Source organism: Plectropomus leopardus, chromosome 18 (assembly GCF_026936395.1).
Source record: "Plectropomus leopardus strain MGB_pleo_1.0 chromosome 18, ASM2693639v1, whole genome shotgun sequence".
Lineage (NCBI taxonomy): Eukaryota > Metazoa > Chordata > Actinopteri > Perciformes > Serranidae > Plectropomus > Plectropomus leopardus.
The window spans coordinates 9,878,867-9,899,311 of NC_142193.1; the positions used below are offsets into that span (position 1 = coordinate 9,878,867).

The window sequence follows — 20,445 nt, forward strand, 5'->3', positions numbered from 1 at the left end:
TGGTCAGAGCCTCTTCTATCTTGTGTTATTTTGTCTTGGATCAGCCCATTTGGAACCCCTTGATCTGGTGGGGTTTTCTGCACCTGCTAATAATGCATTTGGTGTTATCTGCTTGCACTGGTGTAAAAGGGTTAATTGATCTCACTTCTGGGGTTAATTGGCTCGACAGGCCTAATGCTGAGGGATCTGACCCCTGAAGGTGCAAGGTCAGAGCTGAAGGGGGTCACCAGGGGAGATGTCAAAGTGTTACTGAGACATCAAAGAATTTGGCTGCAGGGGAGTCTTCAGGACGACTGTTGTCTCCCACCCATCTTACTGTGTGCACACATACACATCCACTGCTCATTATGATGCAGGAGATGCTGATGAAAGATGGGAATGAGCTCATCGACTTAGGAGGTTGCTTGATGTCTTTCTCCCTCTTTCTTGCCTTTTTTTTTATTAGATTATTTCAGAAGCTAAACGTGTCTCTGTATAATGCGAACCAGCCTCTTCAGTTGCCCAGGGTATCGGGGAGCTCTCTGGGAGAGGAAACAGCAAACCCATAAAGGGAGATCCGCTCCCCGGCCCACAATCTGAGGAAACAGCAACCACAATAAAATGCCTTTTAAAACGGAGCACGTTCATTCATACACACACTTTCTCTCCTGCACATAATTATAGGGCCATAACTCAGTCTGTATACTCTCTGGGGAACAGCCAGACAAGCGGCTGCTATTTTTTACTCACTTGAAAAAAAAAAACAGTGTGGATGCTAAGATACCCATCATTTGACACCCAGGATCGACTTATCTTAATGTCGTTTCACAGACGACTCGCATCAGCATGACAAATAGGAATGCGTGTTTATATATTTTCTTTTTATTCCGCTTTCCTGCCAAACTCCCAACAATTGTGCTCAATCATTGCATTGCTTGACACGTAATCCTATTTCACAGTGTAATTCAGTTTGAATGAGGAGCTGCAGGCAACAGACAGCCTGGTGAGATGTCAGAGACCCAGGCTGCAGGGTTTATATATGAGGATTGGCTGCCCTCTAGTGTCCTTAGTCTTCTCTGCACCCTCGGGATGGAGGCAGAGCTTCAGGAGAGGTGGAAGTAATGAGTGATGGAGGTCATTTAAAGGGTCACTTCAACCAAATAACCCATTTTCTCACTTCTGGCAGAATTTAACCATTGGCTAGTTTTGGTGTTACTTGTCTAGATTTTGAGGTATCCATCACTGAGATTTTTGTCTCTTCTGTCTCTTATTTAAGAAGTTTGTTTAGTTTATGGAGCTCACAGCATTGAACATTTATAATTTATGTTAAATTTAACAGCAGCATCCCTTTTCAGAGACATTTCTTTACCGAAAACACTATTAACAGTTTTCTAAGAAACTATGACTCATTTGTGCTCAAGAATAGATATGTATCTGGACACGGATGGTCCATATTCTGTGTTCATTTCATCTGTATCACTGCATGTTTTCCAAAAGCTTATAGATATGGACTGTGTTAAAAAAAATACATTATTTTGTCCTCCTCCATCATTGCCATGTTTATTGTCGACACATTCTCATCCCAACTGTTAAATATTGCCTCTTGGCCAGTGATGTTCGTGTCTACATGACGCACTAGGTGTCCTCCTGTGTCTGTTGTTGTCCCAGGGCAGTGTGTCAGTTTGCACCTGATGGCATAGATATAACCAATAGATGGCACAAGAGGGCATAGTGCCTTTTAAAAATACACTTCCATTTTCACAGAAATGTGTGCTTGTTATATACATAATGTCTTTTTCAAAATAAATTCAAAATGAACACAATGTTCCTTGTGTAACACAAGCAGGTGGTTAGGTTAAAAAAACATCTTGGTGTGGCTCTACATTCATATGAAAATGAAATTACGGGATTTGTTGGACCCATCCACCTCCCTTTCTACCTGCCCTGTAAGGACTTTCCAACTTCTTATATTACGCAGTTGCTGGTAGCATTTCTAAGTAATGCTAAAGTGATCTGAGTGATTTCTAAGTGCCATGGTGCTGTCAGCCCACATTATAAACTGACACTGTCCAGCGGTGTATCATACTGCCACAATAGGTGCCGTCCGGACAACTGGCGTATGTATAATACCTCCGCGAAAGGTTATCAACAATCTGATGCTGCCTGGTGGTGTATCATACAGAGTCTGTGTGTGACGCTGGCATCACTGACCAAGCGTCGGTATTTAACAACATGGGAATGACAACAGGCTGTTGCTTTTGTTTGAAACTTTGATGCTGTTCTCTTGCGCCATCTATTGGTTCTATCTTTGTCATTATGAATGACCTGGACAAGTTTGTTCTTTTTTAAATTTATTTAATTATGTATTTATTTTTTATAATGACCCTCCCCAAAGCTACAAATATTTTTCATTGAGCCTCCCAAAGTGACTGGGGGAAAATGCATGACCCTCCCTCTACCATGAATGAGCATATGTTTTATATTCAAACCAAATGTAGGTAGTATTGAGCCAATGCAACGAGTAAACAGCACAAGAGTGAGAGTTATCCCCAAAGCATAACAACTTACTTCTTATCAAAATGCAGGTCCTCCTTAAAATGATGTGTTAAAGAGTTGTTGAAAAAATTGAAAATGCTACAGTTCTGGCTATGATGACTGGTGTAATTTTGGCGATTTTAAAATAAAACATGCCTTCATGCCTGACAAGACTATTTAAAATAAGTAAAAAGATACAGCCTTTTAAAGTTTTATGTCCCTCCCCTGAGCCAAAATAAAAATGCTAATACCTCCCCAGTGCTTAAAAAAAATATTTGACATGCTTTTTCAGTTTTTTTTTCTCATTTTGCAATCAATATTCTATTCACAAATAGATCTCACTCACTCAATTCATAGTTGGCACAGATGGGCTTCTTCAACTGTATTTACATGAGTCCAGCTGTGAGGAATAATTCTGAACTCTTTCAGCCACTAGGGGGCGCTGTAATCAAAGGAAACCCTTTGCAGCTAATGAACACCTCTGGCTCTGTGCAGACACAACTCTTGCATGAGTATCAGTAACCATCCATCAAACATGGGAGACTGATGTCTGACAACATGAGCAAGGTGTTGTGTCAGTGTTTGTTTGCTGCTATTGTTCCCTCTACTGCAGGGAGCACATTAGCTCAAATAGGGGAAAAAATCAGTCTATTTATGTCCGCTGTTGAGTACATATAGATTTTATCAAGCTTCAAGTCTGGAACATATCTATCTTGTTTCAGTGTGACTCAATCTGATCTATTGCACCATCTGTTTACCACAGGAGACTGGGAATTTACTGTAAAAAAAAAATGTCAGATTAACACCAGCAGTTACTTTCTCTTTCTGTGTCCCAGCCCACAATTCCCCTCTCCATCTTAATGTTGAATCTCCAGAGATATAAATATATGAGGCACTTCAAGCTAACAATAGACTGATTGAATCTCGGCGAGCTGCTCTGTGACAGAGTAGTCAGTCACTGTGTCCTCTGCTAATCAGTGTCTTTCTTGAGAAAAGGAGAGGGCACAATAAGAGAGCAGGTCAGGGGAGAAGTAGGAGTGATGACAGACGCTGACACTAGAAATATCGAGGACTGAGGGATGAAGGGAGGTTTAAATGTGGATTGAGGGATGAAAAGAGGTCTGGATGAATGAAGGAGAATCAAATCTTCAGCTCTGGGGAGGTCTGCACACTCAGGATCCATTAATCCTACACAGATCCCCCTCTTCTTTATGTTTCATTTCCTCCTTCCTTGAGAAAAAGAAAAGAAAGTCTTTAGTTTTCCATTCGTTTGGCTTTCTCATAATCACCAATATTCTCTTATCAACTGCTTGATCATTAAGTTTTAAATATGGCCTCTGCATTTTAATGCCTGTGTATGTTTTCTCTCCCTCGCTCCCACTAAAAACACTTTCAAAAGTTGAATGTTCTTGCTTGAAGATTTGCCTTGGGATCTAAACTTTATATGTACCATAGAGGGTTAATTGAGTAACAGCAGGGAAGGGATACACATTTGGGACTTGTCAGCTTTATAATTTTCCCTCTTTCTTTCCTTATTGAAGAGGAGTGGATTATTTCCAGACCTTGACAAGGAGACTCAGACACAGAGGCTGGTTCCATCCAAATGTTGCTCCAAATCTTTTTAGCTACGTGGTGTGGCCACTGAAGAGGACTGTTGGCCGGTCTGTCTGTTCAACTCTTTAGTCCCGAAAATGATTGCATATAAAGATGGTCCAGACAGAGTGAAATATCTTGACAAGAAATGCATGGGTTGTTATGGAATTTGGCACAAATATTCAATAAACACTTTTCTCCCTCTACTTGCATCTCATGTCACAAGCAGGACAACATTCCGACTTGTCCAACACTGTAGTTTCTGTAGTTTCTGACAGAAGTGGAAGAAGTTTTTATACTTTAATTCAAATAGTTTTACCACAATGGGGAAATACTCTGCCACAACTAAAAGTCCCAGTGTGTGTGTGTGTGTGTGTGTGTGTGTGTGTGTGTGTGTGTATATATATATATATATATATATATATATATATATATATATATATATATACATATATATATATAAAATTTCATTTCACCAAGGGATTGATATAGTCCTTTGGATTGCTGTGGTGTATAAATTTATGGTGGCATAAAAAGATAAAGGCATTAATACTCAAGAAATTTCAAGTACCTCAAGGTCTTACTTAAGTGCAGTATCCTACTCGACTAAATGCACTTAGTTACTTTCCACCACTGGTTTCTGAAAGGACACTTCTCAAACAAACAAATGCGATGCTGAATTTCTGAAATCAAACATCAGCATTAGTCTGCCCCCACAAAAGGCCCCAAAATATCTTTGTTATTTTTTATTTTATTTTTAATTATTTATAACACGTTAAAATTTGTGTATATTTAACAAAAATAATTCATATTGGAATTTAAATTATAATTCACAATTTTATGCAAAACTCGACCGCAGATGACCCGCTTGTTGATTGGTTGCTCAAAGCTTATTCTTAGCTGCACCAGCTGCACCAGCCAACTTTGATTAATAAGTCGGCAAGCTAGCTAAACTACACCTTAGCCAGGCGTGAAAAAGAAGTCTTTGGTGCCATGAATTTGCGTTATGCGGGAGTGGAAGCTGACTGTGCTGCAGGAAAAACGTCACTACATGATGGAGTAGGTGACTTCTGTGGACTGGTCTTCACCTGGCAAAGCGCCATATTGGAAATAAAAACAGAATGGGATTAATGCCCTGCAGGATGCATTTGTGTTGTTCAGCTCATATCAGGACGCTGTCTTGGATTTATTCGAACTGTCGTGCATCTCTCAACTGTCACACCATCTGCATGCTAACGGAGCTTTTCGTGCTTAAAGTCAGCTAAAGACATCAAAGTTACCTGAGAAACAGGTGTGCCGAAGGAAAAACCGGCGACGGAGGACTGGACTTCGAGGAAGACCGTTTTGCAGTGCTCTTCTGTGACCGGTGAGTACATATTTCTTCAAACTATTAGCTCTCAGTTAATGACCTGCTTATTGTTGTTTGTATGGTTTGTGTATTGTGCCATCATTAATATGTGTGCCATCTGATGTCTGGTGTGTTGTCCATTGGCAATGATATTAAGACATGTGGGTTGTTAGTGCAGTTTGATGAGGGCTGCACAGCATACTGTGCATGGCTGTCAGTGTGGAGTGATGGTAATCAAGTGAAAGTGATTATGTGCTGGCTACAACCAATAACATCTTTATAGCTCATATAAGTGATGATGTTATTAATGTTGTGGGCCTAAAGTATTGTAGTTGTGTTCTTTAAGGCATCTGCGATGTTTATCTGTGGCTTCTGACTGCATAAAGAGATGTTTTATGTTGCTGTGAATGGCTGCAGTGTTGTTGTTGTGCTGTCTGCACAGTCATAGTGAAGCACAAATGCAGTCATCAGTTCACTGAAGCACATGCTTGGATAACTCAGGTTTGAAAAACATATGTCATTATTTATCATCATATTTGTTTTTTTTACAAAAATGTTTTTGCATCTCCTATTAATAATTTATCAACTCCCCCACCTACAATTATGCTTCCAGCAGTCTGGATGCAAGTGGTGTTAAAGTACAGCCAGCAGGTGAACACTCTGTGTTAAGTCTCCCAGAACATCCTGGATGTCATGGTGGTGAGTTGCACAATATCAAGCCTGTGAGATTGCAAAATCAAAGAGCAGCATCCGAGAAGTTATTGGCTCCAGAAGTGTTGTAAGATCATTGTTTAGATATGATTGAACTTTGCAAATGTAAGGATCTTAGAAATGACAAAGAAGATTACAGCAGGAGAAAATAACAAAAATATAACTTTTGCCAGCACTTTATAAGGTTAAGCCAGTTTGACAAAGTTGATCTGAGGCTGACAAGCTGAGAGTTGTCTGAAAGTAGCCAGAATACAGATTAAGATAACATCATGGCCCACCTTCAGGCCGAATTGGATATTTTTTAACTCACTTTGGGTTACAGTTGAAGACAAACAGACTGTTGTATTCTCTGGTGTGAGACGGGCGGAAAAGAAAGTGTTAAGAGTTATACAGTTTTTCTGTGGGCTGAGAAAATTCCTGAAACCTTTAGGCTAATAACAGTCTTTGAAAGCTTGTTGGAAAATGTCAAAAATGCTTTGTCATCAAGACTGAAACCAGGAACAAGTTTTTCCCCCCTAAATAAACACTGCTGTTACTGCAAGACAATTTCCAACTGCAGTTATTTTAAAGTGTTTTGACACAGATAATCAGAATGCCTGGAAAGTAGTTTTAATTAAAGGAGACAGAAAAAATACGCTGACATTGTATGATACTTTAGCTCCGTAATAATCTGTAATCTATTTTCACAGTGTTGTCCAGAATAAATCGTCATCTGCTGCTCATGTGCTTCCGATCAGTCGTAAGTCTCTACCTGCTGACCTGTCCACAGCTCATGGTGGCTCCAGGCGTGTTAAAAGGTGTTAGTGACTCAGTGTTGCTGCTTGTTTGGATTTTGTTTGGGTTCTGACAACATGGGGGGGCGTGAGAATGACTCAGCCTTAACACCGGTGGATTTCAGCATGGGCTCCTTCCCCCTGCCTGTATTGTTTAACCACCCTCTAATGCTCAAAACAAATATCTCCGGGATCCCAGAGAGCCTGTTTAGGATTTCCCACTGTGCGGCATGATGGCTTTTCCTTCAAACTCTCTCTAGTGTCAATCGAATGACAGTTTAAACCAATCTGGCTTTTTATGTAACCTTTAAGCCAGTTGGTCTGCTCGCAAACATTTCCTGGACCGTTACACGAGCCATGTATCACACTGGAGCGCCCCAAGGGCTCAGCCTGAATACATTTATACTTTTGTCAGGAGCCTTTCCAAAGGAAATCTATTAACGCTGGGGTTTACTTAATCAGCATGAGTGATGGCCATCACCATTGGTTAAGCAACGGAGAAAAATAGACTTTGTGCCGCAAGGTCATGCTCCAGTGATCCCTAATGAAGGTGCCTTTTGGTGGTTTGGCCTTTTTAACTTATCCATCACCTGGAAAGTGTGAGTTTAAAGTGTAATATGAGCAGTTTTTAGAGTTATGGCCTATTAACTTGTAAGTCGGGTCTACATTTTCCTGTAGTTATCCTGCAGTGCTGTCACTGGACACAGTAAAATAGCAATAAAACAAACTTTGATGCAATCAAATGAAGACTCTAATTTGCGGTGATGGACTATCTTCTGTGGATGTTGTTTTTTATCTTATACGAGACAGTAAAAATAGGAAAATGCAAAGAGGAAAGGCACATATACTCTTGAAACACACACAACAAAATTAATCACATTGTGGAAATCTTTCATCTCACCTTTTTTAAAGGCTCATCTGTCATCAGGCCCTCTCACATGCACAATAATAACCCAGAGAACAAGTGTGGCTTTGTTGTGGTCATTGTATTTTCTTCTCCTTTCTCCTGATATCAGAGATGCCTGCAATATGTCTCAACCTATATATAATATAAGAGCTTCCTTTTAAAAGATAGTGGAGACACAGCAGGTTGTTCCATATGGTCTATATATCGGAGGGAGTCTTGTGGTCCTGATGTAGCGTCCTCAAGTTACACTCTTTTTAAGGATAGATCAAAGTTGAGCCCCCATCAGCTGGGATGCTCTGAGCATCAGACACACAGGGAAGGTCACGAGGCGGGGCTGCTGGGAAAGTGTCCGACTTCAAGGCCTTTGAGCAGGGGCCCTGCGTCATCCGCCATTGTGAGGCGGGCCAGCCAGTTGGGGGTGCCACAGAGGGAAAACAGCAGGGCGCCCTCAGGGATACGAAGGACAGGGACCCTTTGAAGTGGGTAGGGTTGCAAGTCTGTGGCTGTGCGGCCCTCCCAGAACCCCACCCTGCTTCCACACATCACATATGGACACCTCGGAAAACGACCCCTGGGAGCTGTGTGGCTCCCAGACCGGGGCCGTGTAATCTGAGAGTGGCTGTAGCAGCCTGTCAGACCACTGATGGAGTCTCCCCATTGGTCCAAACAGGAAGCGAGTGTGACCCCCTGAAGCCCTGGGGTCGAATACGTCTCCTAGAACGGTGACAATTGGATTAGTGTCTTATGTAGACCAGACGGCCTTGGGATCTCATAAACACAGACGCATTCGCACAGGTAGAAGTGGCCTGGGAGCGCTTACACTTGCACATCCTAAAAACACACATTTTATTTTAGCTGCCGGCTCAGAGGAACTCAGACTTTCTGGTTTCCCTGCTAGTTCAGGCAACAGTGCAGCTCATGAGCACATGATGTCATCATTTTCATTTCTGTTTTGTGATAGGGGATTGATAATTGAAAGTGTACTTATCTGTTTTCAATGGATGAGTCATCCAGTCCACCATGCTGCCCTTTTCTATATTTAGCCTTGCATTTATTTTCCAGCACAGCTTTTTTTATGCGAACAATCTCGCAGCAGACACACACCTTCTCTTTAGGGAGACAGATGGAAACAGTGTTTTATAGCTCTGCTCCCTCATGCCCTTTTTCCTCTTCTGTTTTCCTCTCTGCCTTTCTTTTTTTCTTGCTCCCTCGCTCTTGCTGTCCTTTCTCTCTGTCTTGCGTAGATGAGGGCATGCCATCATCACTTTTGCAGACTTAAAAAAAGATGATTAGACAGATTTAATGCCACTGGAGCCAGTTTGGTTGTCTGGTCTACGCATTTTGTGAGTGCATTTAAATACGTGTGTGCATTCCGTATGTGGGTGCATTTGTATGTAATGTACATATATGTGTGTGTGTTTGTGTGCGTGTGTGTGGTCATATAAGTGCATGTAAGCATGTGGCTGGCTCAGAGGAGCAGTGGTGCATACACTACCATCAGCCAGAGCCCAGAGCCAGCCTTGCTTTAATGGCTGCCATAATTAAAAAAGCTTTTAGAGGAGGGTGTGCCACTAACAGAGGCAAGGTGGGGGTGGCGCTGGGCTGGTTGGAGGCACAGAGTGAATAGTGCAGGATAGCCGGCTGCCAAAACAACAGGCTAGTCTGCACAGGCATTTTGTAAAGATGGTAGAAAATGTGCTTTTTTTTCATTCTGTCTAAATTTTTTTTTATTTACTCGGAAGTGGCACTAGAATGGCTTGTTTTTCTGAAAATCATTGAAATACTAAGACTACATTTTTCAGGTTTATGGATGTCATATTTAAATCCTTTACTTAAAATTTTAAATAAATGACTTTTCAGCCACTTGGGGTCAATGGAAACCTACATTGTCACCTTTTTTGGTTCCCATGAAATGAAAAATGCATTTACCCAGTTTAAATCCTATGTTCCTGAGCTGGTTAAATGTCAAATATATGTAAAATAAAATCAGTATCACAGTATTTTTACATCATCCCGTTTGTGGGTTGTAGTAACTACCTATCAAGGCAATATGGAGATAGATAGGAAGTGATTGTTTTGTTTTCATATCGAAAAACTAAAGGTCTAATTTATTTTCATCGTTCCCTTGTCTTCCTCCTGATTTTTCGGTGAGGGAGGTGTGTGTGGAGCCAACAGTCTGCTCAGCAACAGACTCTACTGAGCTCAGAATCTTACAAAACTCTTAGCCTGCCCACATTTTAGTGTACAAATCAAAGTGAAGGTTTTGATTTAGCTTTGTTTTGTTGACTGTATCAGTCAAATATATCGCTTCACCGGAAAATAATCACCATACAGAAGCTACGGATGCTCTAACTTCATGGAGACTTTGAGTGTGACATTGCAAACATATTGTCAAACACACTCCCTCTTATTCATTTATTTATTATTTTATTTATTTTGCTGAAAACAGCCACCTGCTGATGCTTAAAAACACGCTGCGAGAGCAGTAAGAGTGAATCAAAGCTGTAAAGTTTGGGCCACACACATAAATAATGAGCTAAAGCTCACTGCATAACTCTGTAAAGCTGAGGGGAACTGCAGATTTTGGCAAAGTTCATCTCCATGAGTGAGCCTGTTCACATTGTCCATACAGTAACAGAGAATATGCAGGCAGCCATATTTTTATAAACAGTCTGTTATGCTGTAATGTTGATTCCTTTAGCATGAAGCGCCTGTGGAGAGTCAGGAAATTCATGCTGATGTAAAGAGGTAACATGGAAGTGCTTCAAGCTGTCTGCAGCACAGACTATGACCTCAGCAAATGTACAAGGTAATCCTATAAAAGACGTTGCCAAGAGGTCATCGTGGCGTCCACTGGCCACTAGACTGAGTAGAATTTTTGACTTAAGATTAATTAACCAAAATTATTCTACTACTGTATACCTGCCTCATGTAATGGTACCACTGCTGAACCATTCTTGTTGCCATTAGCTGCTTTGTTTACATGTCCAGAAAACATTTATTTTGCTGGCAAAGCTTTGTAACGTAAACACCATGAACATGGATGGAAACAATTACACATCTCGGACATGCCCCCAGTGATAACGGTGTACAACTCTAACCTAAACACTCTGGAAAGCATAAATATTCATTAGAGGCCAGGGAGAAGCCGGATTAGATGCTGTTATAATAAATGGGATTCAGGGGTTTTATGTTTGAGTCATGATGGAGGAAATACACGTTGCTATGTTCAGCTGCTGGTCGATGTACTGTACAGAAGTTCATATTACATTACACTGGCTCCAGATAGGAAATTCAAGTTGGCCAATTTTGACTATAATTCATCAAAACCAGATTTGTGAATCAGATAGTTTTGCATTGGGAAACTGTGGTTTCACACTGTACATGTTGTACTGTAATCCTGTGTGTAGGTGTCTGTCCATTAGTGCTTCAACACAGGTTTTGGACGTGTGGTTGTGATTAGCAAGGTCCTTAAACTCTCCCAGGTTGTGAAAACATTCGAAAACACTTTTCATTTCCTTAGCTTGAACTGGGGAGCGTCCTGCCACTCTCTCTCGCTCTCTCTCTCTCTCTCTCACACACACACACAAACACACACACACACACACTCACACACTCTGTCCTCCCTATGAATGTAAATGATCCTGTTCTCTCACAGAAGTCCAGTGGAGCAGACCTGCTTAGCTGTGCCCTCTGGGGTCATACAGAGGAGGTCTGAGCCTGGTGCGTACAACTACTGTGCCTCACAGTTTCTCCCCACTGAACCTATTGAATATCACCAGGGAGGGGAAACATCCCTCTGTTTACTGCTGCACCCGGGGGTAAAATCAGCAAACTGGTAGAGAAGGTGTGAGTTTCGGGTTCAGGCGCAGGTCAGAGTTAAAAAAAAAAAAGGTTGAGGTTAAAGTTCAGTGCATTTAACTGTTTCTACCCTCACACAGAGGATCCTAACTCACATGTATTTACATTAAATTGCAGCTGACAGGCTCGTTAATGAACCCAAAGAACAAATCTGCACCTTCCGTGTGAAGAAACGATATATAGCTGTAAAGTATATAAGTCGATATTTTTTAATCTTGTTGTAAAACTTATATTTACTGTACATATGTATTCTGGCCTCTTGCATATGCTTTCACATTTTTAATGTGTTTTATGCCTCCGTGCTGGGGATAGTCGAGGCTGGAGGAATTATGTTTTCGGGTTGTCCCTCTGTCCCATTCTCGTGAATCTCAAGGGAATTTCTTTAAATTTGGCGCAAACTCTGCTTGGACTCTAAGAATGGACTGTGTAGATTTGGTGGTCAAAGATCACTGTGACCTTGCACCTGCCTCATTCCTGTGAATGCCATATCTTATGAAGGCCCTGAGGGAAACGTCCACTTGGTCTCACTTGGTCTCAAGAAGTGTGGTCAAAGGTCAAAGTCACTGTGACCTCAAAACATGTTTTTGTCGATAACTCCAGAATTCATACACTAATTATGACAACATTTCACAGAAATGTCTAACAGGATAAAATGATGAAGTGATCACAATATATTTCCAAAGGTCAAAGGTCAGCTTCACTGTTGCATCATAATGTCACACAAAAACTCTTTTCTGGCCATTACTCAAAGCCATAAGTCAGGGACAGACCAGACCAGATATTTGGTCATTTACTTAAAACTAATCCTGCGTGCCCACCTTGAAACTGCGCTGATTGTTTAAATATTCTGGGCTGGGGGGGGGGAGGGATGCTTGACAGGTTTGCAGAGGCATACAAAGTAATTCTAGTTCATTTAAATCTTGCCGCTGCTACTGCTGTCATGCAGCATTGCCTGCTACCAATTACCACATCATAGTTTACATGATAAATACATCTCATTTGTGCAGTTTTATTTACTGTAATTTGTTTCACCTTTGAAATTGCTGGTTGTGGATGTTTAATCCCACTTATTGCTCTGTTGTTATATACAGTACATGTTTCTTTGCTGTTTCCTATCATCTGCTGCTGGAATGACTCTTTAGTTCCTGTGGGGATCATTAGGCTTTCCTTAAGCTGATGGAGCACAGCACTTGGCGTGAGGTTGGTGGGGTGTATGGGTGAACTGGACCCCCCTGACTTGCTCCAGAAGTTGTTGGGTGGAGGTAGAGGTGGAGGTGTTAAAGAGCTCAGGGCAGACAGAGTCTCCTCTTCTCAGGCCCAGGTGGGGGCACAGGGAGTTTCTGGGGAGGCTCTTATGTTCAGGAAGAGAGCAGGCAGGGGCGCAGGATCTGAGCAATTACACTATTTGGGTTACAGGGGAGCTATTTATTTGCGCGGTTTGACATGTTTCTGTCGACTGGGGGAGCTGTGCAGTATGGAAAACCGATAGCGCTGAAGTGTATTTATTTATTCTGCAGGCGAAGCAGCCAAACAGAACAAGGCTGGAGAGAGGAGTTAGAAATTAGAAAGTTAAAATGTGCACACACACACACACACACACACACACACACACACACACACACACACACACATAGAGAAAGAGAAAACAGTTTACTGAGTTTTTCAAAGAGTTGGGCCTTAAGTTTTGTCCCAGCATGCTGTGCACTAAGTCCTGTGGAGTTGTGGGTGGTAGAGAGGACACGTCCTCCATCTGCCTGTACAGCTTCCCGGACCACAATCCGATGCTGGCTTCTGACCAGTGGTGATATGAGTTATGATTTTCTCCATGGTTCAGTACACAACCATAACCATTTAAATTAATTCATAAGCAAAGGTCTTTATGTAAGTACATATAAATTATCAACTATCAAGTCTGCTATTCCCTACTCCCTTTAGTAACTGTTTCGATGCCTGTCAAGCTTTCCATTCTTGCAAGACACATATGCAGTGTACAGTTTAATGATAGCAAGTTTATTACACAAAATTCAAGTATGCACTCCTCCAAAATGCAAACACAGGTCCTTGTACAAGCAGCAATTATGACCCATATTTCTTATTGTTAGGCGGCGGCCTTTAGTGGCCATAGTTATTGTGATGGGAGCAAAGGGGGAAGCCAGGTGACATAATATCAAGATTGACAATCAGTGTCCACTGAATCACATACTTTTTCTTTTTTACCTATAGTAAATTCTACAGCTGCCCTTGAAAAGGATGTACTGTTGCATGCAGTGTGCACACAGTCAGGACATACTTCTTCTTCAAAACACTTTGCTAAAGGCATAGCGTTTTGAAGAAGTTTTATGCTGTTTCTCACTTATCTGTTACCATGGAGATCAAACAAAATGGCATTGGCCAAGCTCACCAGAGATGGGGATCAATCCGGAAAGATCTGCTAATGTTACTTTGCATTTTATGTAACATTAGTTTAATTTTTAAATTACATTATAGATTGTAACAAACAAAAACACTCCAGGAGATACATCACATCATGTTATTATACTTATTTTACTACATATATACAGTATTTTACTACATACTTATTTTAATCCGAACCATGTAGTTTCTTGCCTAAACCTAACCAGGTAGTTTTCATGTGTAATGATGATTCATTCACAGCAACCACATGTTTAAAACTGCGACTGTTAACAGGGATATATGAGCAAATCTGTCATCCACCTGCAGGGGCACTAATTGAGGAAATACTCTGTTGGGTCATATTAGAGGGTAGGAATATAACCTATGTGGTTGTATGGGATGGAAGACTTGTGAAAATCTTAGCAATATTTTTTTAAACAATAGGTCTTTGATTTAACCAGAAGTAGACAAAAGGAGACTTCTCATTTGTTGATAGGGATTATCAATAGTGATAACTAAAATGTCAGATGGGACCAGCACATTCTATTAGCTGCTAATGCACCCTCCTGTAGCTGCTAATGAAGCTGATTTAGTTTAAAAAATGGTGTACAGCTGACTTCTTATGTTTTTAACTGACTTGTTTTAAATGTAAAATCTTGTAATCTTAAATGAACATTTGATTGTAAAAACACATCATATTGTACTAAAAGACTGAGACTAATGCTGCAGTTCTAATCAGCATCATCACCAGCTGATGAGGCCAAACATGGAAATAAAACACAAATAACACAAAACAAAAAACAGGCTGCACAGTATGTTTCTATTTCCACATTATACGAGAAAATTCAGAAATACTACATGCTACATTTGAGTAAACACACTGTTTAAGCAAATGCACTGTTTAACCAATTCCACTTTTTGGTTTGAAAGAAAGTAAGTTATGACAATAATGTTTTTCATTTTACTGGTGGCAGAAAATCAAGACATGAAGAATCAAAATATAAAATCTGATCCAAAGAAAGCAGCGTTTCCCAGTGTTACATGTTTGGCCTCTTTTATCTATCATGGGAAACATACAGCAGCATGCCATTGGTATTTTACTGACACAGCATCACATTAGTTCTGGGAAAGTTCAAACGGCTTGTGAGAATGTTGTATGTTACTGCCACTTGTAGCTGCTGACATGCAAAGTTGCCCAACACAGTTTTAAATATCATATTGTTGATTTTACGGTCAGCACAACATCCTCCAACAATCCTCAGCCTTTCTTTAGCATTATGTGTGGGTTTACAAGTATGTATGTGTGTTTTCATGCTATGCACAGATTCCATATGTTTCCTGCCACATTGTGATACAACCACCGAAATAAAAAAAATAAATCACAAACAAAAAATCTGATATGAGAAAAAAGTCAGGCAAACTCTTATTGTACTGCTGTCATCATTAACATCGCTGTCGTTATGATCTCCTTTTTTTTCCCTCTCAAAATCCCATCTTCTTTTTTCCTTTATTTGAAAGTCTCGCACTCTCTCTCTCTCTCACACACCCACACACACGTGTACACATGCACACACTCACAGGGTGCTAATGTTGACCATGTGTCTGGCAGCAATTTTCACCTTTAACTGCATACTTTAAATATATAAACGCATTTTGAAAAAGTTTTTTTGCTTTTTAAAAATATGTTTGAAATAGTTAACAAGCAATATAATTTCAATATATGGCGTTATATATGGGTTTTCTAAAAGCCAGATCACTGAAGACGTGAGATATGTAGGAATGTTTTAAAAAAAATGTACTCAAGGGTTAAACCTTTGCCCTTGAGTTGTACTCAGTCCATTCCTGGGTAAACACAGCTAATCCAGCGCTCTCTGAGCTACAGAGGATATAGAATCAATACAGCAAAGAGCGGGTATTATTCTCTAATATTATGATGAGCTTTTTAAATTCATAATTCACACTATTTTTAGTGTGGTCAGAAGAACAGGTCTCACCTCTCATGTGGGAACGGTGGGCTGCTCTGCATTCCACAGCACATCAGACATGAATGTGGCTCAAAGGATAAAAACAAGCATAACGACTGGATCCAGATCCTGCAGAGATGCCCTTCTGATGGCTCTCTACACTAGATCACAGGTGGATTACCTGCTGAGCAACATGACAGGATATGAAATCCTTCACTTTTTCACGAAATGTCAGTCCAGAGATATTGATGCTTCTTCTCCTTATAATGGAGGAGAACTTTGAGGAGCAGCAAAGTCTTATGTTATTGCTTATTTTAGGCTGTGTATATGCGCTGTGTGTGTGTGTGTGTGTGTGTGTGTGTGTGTGTGTGTGTGTGTGTGTGTGTGTGTGTGTGTGTGTGTGTGTGTGTGTGTGTGTGTGTGTGTGTGTGTGTGTGTGTGTGTGTGAACATTGGTCTGAAGTGTGCCTGTGGTTCTGCTGATTTGCTAATGACAAAGTCGTGCGTGACCAGCGGTCTGATGGGAGTTGAAGTTGTTTTAGAGACACTTTGTCACCCCGAGACTCATTAGGTGCTTATGATGTTGATGGTGACTCACAAGTATGATTGATTTATCCTCATAGCTAAAAGTCAACTGCAGTCTGGCAATGTTTAAAGAATATGAAGTGGCTTCAGAGTCATGGTTTGATTGTATTCAGTGCACGGGGCCGGTTTAATGCCGCAGGCCAGCCTTATCTCAACATAATTCTTCTGGTTTGGCAGGGGATGTGTCACACACACCCCAGCGCACCAGCCTCTGTCACGACCTTGTAGAAGCTCTCTCATCATGATTACTTTATTCTCTGCTCTTGTTTGATTCTGTCTGTCAGTCTACAGTGCACGACTCACCCTGTAGCAGTTTATCTCTACTGCATTCAGAGCGATGATTCAGTTTTTGTCACTCAGCTGTTTGTTCAAATCCCACAAATCTCGTCTCAATATTGTCCTTTGTTAGGAGTGTTTATGATGAACTCTTAATTTACGTTCCAGCTCTCAATAGACTAATGACAAATGATCCTTAACTTTTTTTAGGCACAAACAACACAGTTAAGCAAATAGCCAGCCCAACAGCTGTGTTTAATTTTTGGTGAAGTATGTACATTTTTTACAGGTGCGATCATAACATGAGCGTAGGACTATGACATCTGTTATTTTCAACATCATTTATCTTTATTGTATTACATATTAAATATCCTTTATACACAAGCACTGTTATGAAATAATCTCTCCAAATGAAAATGCAAAAACTCAAATGGAAGTTGGATCAAGAGCATGCCAAACTAACAGGCAGTGATATTACCCGATCACGCAAAGAGGCAGAAGAAAATGATGGCCAATCAGAAGCCTGAAAAAAGCTGTTACTGAAAAGCCACCTGAGCATTGACCTCTGTATTGGACTTTGACACCTCTGTTCCTCAATATAGTGGAAGAATAACTGTACATTTTTGTGTAGGTTAGAGCCAGCACTATATTGGTCACATTTGACATTGTATGAATTGTTGCCTCATTCATGATGGCTCACAAAGCAGATAACAGTTTTCCTGTTCACATGTCAACACTGACAACAGAGTTTCTGAAAATCTTCACCCTCAATGAAGTTAAAAGGTTCCCTTTTGTGACTGTAAAACACATTTTGTGTGTTGACTTGGGTTGGAACTGAACTCAGTACTTTAATGGATAAAAACTGAATTACATCCGTTCTACTAGGAACACGTTTAAGCCACCGAATTATGGTATAGAGGGCATCTGGATGAGTAAGAACACCAGGTTTTGACAAGAGGGAGAAATGCCTTTATTACAGTACAGTTACAGAGCGACAGAAAAGGGGGAGAGAGAATGGGGATGACACACATAAGCAGCTGGCCGGAATTGAATCTGGACCGCTGCAAAGGCATCAGCCTACAGGGGGCGGACGCTCTACACTCTGAGCCAGAGGCTGCCCCAGTGTTAAAACTAATTCTGTCCAAAATCCGTGACCCAGCCCCTAAACCATAAACCTAAACTCACAAAACTCAATGATTTTTTAAAGGCGTCTGGTAACGGGTCACAGTATCTATCAAGTAACAGATTTCTGTGTTACAGTGGAGCTCCATGGAGCTGCTGGGTTCAACTTAAGACAGGAAGTAGAACACCCTGGGGCCGGGAAGCCGGCTACGGAGCGCCACGGCCACTCCACTGCTTTCCCAGCAAACCAAAACTATTGCAGCAACACTTAAATGCCACTTCAGTTTTGCCGTCTGGTCTATTTTCTATCTTTTTTATTTTAAAAAAGATAGAAAGACTTAGACAGAAGTAAAGAAAGACTAGAAAGAAAGAATAGAAAAGAGCAGAGTTGCATTTTAATCTAGTGTCACCCCTGCAGCTTGTTCAAAAATTACATTTTTGATATTACAAAAAAGTTAAGTACTGAAAATTTTTTTTTATGGAACTTCAGGTAATGAAACCTGAATCGGTCAAAATGTAAATGGTACCCAACCCAGTATGGATGAAGAGCCAAAAAGCTACATTCTCAATTAAAACCATGCACATTTGGACAAGTCCTAAAGTTAACATCCTCTTTGGGGTGACAGATTTCCTGTTGCAGACTTTTTGTAGCCGGTGCCGGTCAAGCTGACACAGATCTTGTTTTTTCTTATGGAAAGATATTATTAACTCTTACACAGTTCTTCCAGTTCTCATTTGGATCACATGAGATTATACTACAAGATTGCATCCTGAGGCATGGAGCCCACAGTGTGTCTGACTTGTATTAAACTCGCCAGGTATGTCATTAGATTTGTGCCAGTGAGTCAGGTGGAAGAAATGGACATGAATAATACTTGTGGGCATAAGCTTTTATTTTGTCAAAACTGCGAAACATTAATCATATTATACTCTAATGTAATGTGTGTCATGACCACTGTTCAGGGTGCTGACATGCCCCACAGCAGGGTTGGAAATTAGCACCAGTCACCAGCCAAATGCTGGTAAAATATACAAGTGGCTGCTAGATTTGCTGCACTCACCAGCCAAAAATCATGTTCATTTATTGAGTGGCTGGTGGATTTCTGAGTTAACCAGCCACAGTGGCAAGTGGGCAGAAAAGTTCATTTCTAGCTCTGCCTACAGGGACTGATGGTCAATAGTTTGCTTGAACTGATCAGCCTCATCATTTGTCTCACTGGTCTGCTCATTGCTTTATGCACACCTTCTTTTTCCTGATGTTGGTTTCTGAGACTTGGACATGCTTCCTCCAGACAGTCAGTCGGTTCAGTGCTTTTTTTTCTGCACACAGTTTTAGCTTATTATTGCTTCCGCTTTATCATGGAGATCTTGTTTATTTTAATTTCCTGAACAACATTAACAGTTTTAACACAAGCCATTTTCAGAAGTCAGCCATTTCTTGAGTGTTCTTGTGTGTGTGTTTTTGAGTTTAGCCAAGTTTAAAACAATCCAAAAATCATAGATCATATAATCATAATCATACAGCATTCTGAATGACACCTTTGCCAGGTTTATATTTGCACAAGGCATCAGTTACATCCTGGAATAACTCAATATTCAAAATGTGAACAGCATTTTTAAACATCAGTGTGCAAAGTAAATAAAAGCCACAGATATATGTGACAGAAAGCACTGACCTCTGCCGACAATGATCCTCTGCTTACATAAACCAGTCACTGAAATTAAGTCAATCCTTTAACACAAACAGTCAATATCTGATGAATGAGCTGAAGGAGTGGAGGCATGTTGGGGAAACCAGTGTTGAGGGGAAGTTTTATTTACGGCAGCACCTCCTCTCTTCAACTCCTGTAGGTAGAGGGGGAGACTTTCATCAAGGTGATTCATCATGAGTGACTCTTTCTTATCAGATGTTATTTGGGTCGAGGCCTCTGTCCCGCTCTGGTAGCCTCAGTGCCCTGCTCTATGATGGATAGTGCAGCGGAGCTGAGATTGTGATCCACAAGAACACAACCTCTCTGAAACAAACCTCCTGCTCCTCCAGTGCCTAGAAATCCACTCTGAGATGTGGCATTAGCTATGTTCTTTGAAACACAATCTCACGTTACTCACACAGACGTTTTATTGCAAATGTAAATTAGTATGGCCCTGAGCTAAAACTTTATCAATGTCACATCTGTGAAGGCTCGGAGAGTTTTTTAAAGTTTGACCTATAAAGCAAATAAGGCTGCGAGAGTGCAATTTGGCTACAAATGAAGCCCTGTTCTGCCAAGCCGTGTAATGCCTGTTGTTGTCGTTTATTTTCACACCCATTTTTGCTTAATACACTTATGTTCACCTATTTGTTTTTCTATCAGTTGAAAAAGGTGAAAATGACCTTGACTCCAGCATGCTGAGCCAG

General features: G+C 40.8%; 1 long non-coding RNA gene across 1 annotated transcript in view; it reads left to right on the forward strand.

The window, feature by feature from the left end:
- The first annotated feature begins 5,050 nt into the window (after window positions 1-5,050).
- Window positions 5,051-20,445, forward strand: part of LOC148186435 (uncharacterized) — a 148,157-nt gene continuing 132,762 nt past the window's right edge. The window contains exon 1 of the long non-coding RNA XR_015779687.1: window positions 5,051-5,473. This is a non-coding gene — a long non-coding RNA (uncharacterized LOC148186435). The remainder of the gene's footprint in view (window positions 5,474-20,445) is intronic.